General features: G+C 40.7%; 1 pseudogene; it reads left to right on the top strand.

Moving 5' to 3' along the window:
- The first annotated feature begins 3449 nt into the window (after positions 1 to 3449).
- LOC102844533 lies at positions 3450 to 4674 on the top strand (annotated as a pseudogene).
- The last annotated feature ends 301 nt before the right edge of the window (positions 4675 to 4975 follow it).

Raw genomic sequence — 4975 nt, 5'->3', positions numbered from 1 at the left:
ATCTCAAATCACAGCCTCACCGCTGGAGAAGATGAGCCATCTCCTCTCATTATGATTTACAGCCTCAGACACTTGATGGAGAGTTGCTAGGAGTCAATGGCAGTAAGTTTTATACATTCCTGTTTTTTTAATTTCTTTTTTTCCTTTTTTGAAATTTTTTTATTATGAATTTCAATGAAAATTTACAGAGCTTTGGATTTCTATTAATTCATTGTTGCACTTTTCTCCCCTCCCAACCCTCTCCCCCCCAGGACACTCCACTCTTAGAAAAGTAAAGAAAAATTCTTTCATTGTTTTACAATCCCTCCCCCCAGGTCCACTCCACTATGCAGCCTTCGCTCTGGACTCCAGTCATGACAAAATTACCTAATCACATATCCCTTTTAAACAGTTTTCTCCCTTATCTGTTTCAATGCAATATACATTATCTAACCCATCTTTCTCAGTCTCCCCCCCCAACCCCAATGTCAGTCCTGTTTTACAACAGTGGCACCATGCAGTATTTATCCTTTTGTGACTGAGATACTTCACTCAGCATAATGTCCTCCATGATCACCCATTTTGAATAATATCGCATGAGTTTCTTGTTTTGGTATTCCATTGTGTAAATATACCAGAGCGTCTCTATCCATTTATTTGTTGATGGGCACTTAGGTTGTTTCCATCTCCTTGCTACTGTGAACAAAGCCACGATAAACATGGGTGTGCAAGTTTTATACATTCTTTGATCTGACACATACTTTTGTAGGTTGTTGTTGATTGCCATCAAATCGAGCACAACTCATAGCGACTCTATGAACAAAGGACCTAATGTCTTTCCATAACTATCATCATTTCTCCAAGTTCATAGAGTTTCCAGAGGCATGTGGTTTAGGAAATGAATGCCACTCCTGCTTTCAAAACTGTTTTACAACTGGGAGCTCCACCAAACACTGTCTACATTGGTAGCTTTTCATTAAATTCTCTTCATTTGAATCAATGATGTGAATTCCAGTTCTTAGTGGGAACTTTTCCCATCAAGTCAAATCCAACTCTTGGTGACCTCAGAGTAGAACTTACTCCAGAGATTTTCAATAGCTGCTTTTCAGAAGCTGATCACCAAGCTTTTAATCCAAAGTGCCTCTGGGTAGCCCTGAACCTCTAACCTTTCTGTGAGCAGCAGGTATGTTAATCTTTGGCACTACTGAGGCATTAGTCTAGTGGTAAGGAGCTTCACTGTCATTCCATAGGCATGAAGTTCAAAGCCACCAACTGCTTGTGAAAAAGAGGAAGATGGAAAACCTACTCCCGTGCATTTTACTATCTTTTAAAGCCCACCAGGTCAGCTAGGGGTTGGTTCCAATTTGATGGTACCTAACAACAATATGCCTCTGCTGGGACCTTGATTGAAACAATTATCAAGTTTAGTTAAGTCAATCAATACCTAAGTAATAATAGAAATTCCTAAGCACAAACTCAACTCTCAAAAATTAACAGTACTACAAGGAAAGAAAATCAGTGGCTGTTTATCAACAAAGAAAACTCAGAAGATAAATGATCTAAGCAACAAAAGTAACCTTGACCTTCTAATTCCACTCTTTAAAAAGTTAGCTCAATAAACAATTCTTCACAAGCAAAATGAGGAAAAAACTACAACCAGAAGAGGATAAAATAGATGAATATGACTGTCTAAAAATCAAATCCATATGCATATCAAAAAACCTTCTCAAACAAGGTAAAAAAAGGAAGCCTAGAGACTAGGAAAAAATGTTTGGCAATAACATATCTGATAAGAGACTCTCACCAACAAGAAAAAGGCAAACTACCCAATCACAAAACAGGCACAATATATGAATAGACAATTCACCAAAGCAGAAATTCAGATGGCAAACAAAGACATGAAGAAATGTTCAAAATCCCTAGATATCAGAGAGATGCAAATCAAAACAACAATGAGATATCCTCTCTATCCTCTCTCACCTCAGCAATAATAGCAAAGTCCAACAGGACAGCAAATAGCAAATGTTAGTGAGGATGTGGAGAGAATGGAACACTCATTCACTGCTGGTGGGAATGTAAAATGGTACAACCACTATGGAAGGTAGTCTAGCGCTTTCTCAAAATGTTGTAAATAGAAATACCATTGACCCAGCTATCTCACTACTGGGAATATACCCTAAAGAAACCAGGACTGTGATGCAGACAGACGTATACAAACTCATGTTTATTGCTGCATTATTCACAACAGTGAAGGGATGGAAGCAGCCCAAGTGCCCTCCAACAAATGAATGGATAGAAATACTGTGGTACTTCCACACAATGGAGTATTATGCAGCACTGAAAAACAATCAACTTGTAAAACACTACAAAACTTGAGTGAGTCTGGAAGACATTCTGCTGAATGAAATATCTGTGTTGCAAAAGGATATATACTGCATAGGACCACAGTTATATAAAAATAGGATGGACACAGAAGGAGGGGTTAGCAGGGACAGAAAGGATAAAGAACATTACAATGGAATGGGAGGACGAAAGGACTATCTGAAGGGAATGGATGACTGAACATTGTGCATATGGCAATCAACAATCTGGGACAAAGTATGCATTACAAAGTCAATTAGTGGAGGGAAATGTGTATCAATGAATGAATGAAAATCCATCCTTTCTGTAAATTTTCACTAAAATGACAATTTAAAAAATATAAATGCATGGAAGAGATTTTTTTTATAGTCTAACATGTTAGAAAAGAAATTTTAGACAGAATTTAATTATCCAACAGTAAGGGAATAGTTCAATTACTACATACCAATTTGGTGAACTGTTTCTATACCCATATGAAATATTGCTAATGTTAAGACTCTTTAGTCACAAAAAAAATATTTATAGCAAAACTGTTAAAACAGAAATCTGAACATTCACTACATTTTTATTATGCAAAAAATATATATGCATGCACCTAAAAGTAAATAAAAATATCAAAATGTTTACATTACGTAAAAGAGAATTTTAGCAAGTAAAAAAATATATATATCTCAAAAGCTAATAAATTTCACAAGACAAAAGTCCATGTTAGAGAATTCAGATTCTAAGTACTATCATTTATTTTCCAAAGTATATTTTAAATTTGTCCATTATTTTATCATTTAATGAAAGTATTTACATATTAAGATCCTGCCTTGAATTATGGTTGTCAATATCAAAGAAAAGATGACAATCATCCCCTGAAAGTATGATCTTATAATATTTTGTAACATAATTATTTTTTTTTAATTTCCATTCATTCATTGTTGCACGTTTCTCCCTGCAATACCCCCTCCCCCGAGTTTGCGCTTTTCTTTGAAAAGTAAAAAAATAAATAAATAAAAATGTCAGTGTTATACAATTCCTCCTAAAAATAAATGTTTCATGTTTTTCCTCAAAAGCTGTAATATCCACTTCCGCTCTGGGCGCACTCGCTTCCGCCGGCGATCATGGCGGCCGCGGCAACGATGGCGACCTCGGGGTCTGCGCGGAAGCGGCTGCTCCGAGGAAGAGGACATGACCAAGGTGGAGTTCGAGACCAGCGAGGAAGTGGACGTCATGCCCACGTTTGACACCATGGGCCTGCGGGAGGACCTGCTGCGCGGCATCTCCGCCTACAGTTTTGAAAAGCTGTCAGCAATTCAGCAGCGAGCCATCAAGCAGATCATTAAAGGGAGGGATGTCATTGCTCAGTCTCAGTCTGGTACCGGCAAGACGGCAACTTTCAGTATTTCCGTCCTCTAGTGTCTGGATATTCAGGTCCCGTAATCCAAGCTCTGATTCTGGCTCCCACGAGAGAGTTAGCTGTGCAGATTCAGAAGGGCCTGCTTGCTCTTGGCGACTACATGAACGTCCAGTGCCTGCATCGGGGGCACCAACGTGGGGGAGGACATCAGGAAGCTGGACTATGGGCAGCATGTCGTCGCTGGCACACCTGGCCGCATCTTTGACATGATCCCGCGCCGGAGCCTGAGGACATGAGCCATCAAGATGCTGGTCTTGGATGAGGCCGACGAGATGCTCAACAAAGGTTTCAAAGAGCAGATCTATGATGTGCACAGGTACTTGCCTCTGGCCACACAGGTGTTGCTCATCAGTGCCAGGCTGCCCCACGAGATCCTGGAGATGACCAACAAGTTCATGACCGACCCCGTCCGCATCTTGGTGAATCGTGATGAACTGACCCTGGAAGGCATCAAGCACTTCTTCACCGAGAAGAGTGGAAGTTTGACACTCTGTGTGACCTGTACGACACGCTGACCCTCACGCAGGCGGTCATCTTCTGCAACACCAAGAGGAAGGTTGACTGGCTGACAGAGAAGATGCGAGAAGCCAACTTCACTGTCTCCTCGATGCACGTTGACATGCCCCAGAAGGAGCGAGAGTCCATTATGAAGGAGTTCAGATCTGGCGCCAGCCAGTGCTCATCTACACAGATGTCTGGGCCCGGGGGCTGGATGTCCCTCAAGTCTCCCTCATTATCAACTATGACCTCACCAACAACAGAGATTTGTACATACACAGAATTGGGCGTTCTGGGCAATATGGCCGGAAGGGTGTGGCCATTAACTTTGTAAATAACAACAACATCCAACATCAAGACATCGAGACATCAAGCAGTACTACTCCACCCAGATCGACGAGATGCCCATGAACGTTGCAGATCTTATCTGAAGGCCCGGCCTGCTGGGTGGCAGATGAGGTGGGAGCTGCTCCTCACCTGTTACGGATTCTCACCTTGGAACCATCCACAGGCAGCTCTCATTTAACAGAAGCTGGGGGTCCAACGGTCTTTTCTTACCCACGTGTAAATAATATTGTAGACTTTTTCATTAAAGATAAAACCTTAAAAAAAAAAAGCTATAATATCCAGACATTATGGCTGTATCTAGCGATGGCAAAGGAGCATTCTAGAAGTTGGAGGCTCTTCAAGTTTACATCTTTTACATCTTACCCTCTAATCAATAGCAAGTCT

The sequence above is a fragment of the Elephantulus edwardii genome, unplaced genomic scaffold, assembly GCF_000299155.1.
Source record: "Elephantulus edwardii isolate Elephantulus edwardi_28Jun2011 unplaced genomic scaffold, EleEdw1.0 scaffold00010, whole genome shotgun sequence".
In the NCBI taxonomy this organism is placed as follows: domain Eukaryota; kingdom Metazoa; phylum Chordata; class Mammalia; order Macroscelidea; family Macroscelididae; genus Elephantulus; species Elephantulus edwardii.
Note: the sequence above shows the minus strand (reverse complement) of the source record. Positions and strands in the feature narration are given on the sequence as shown.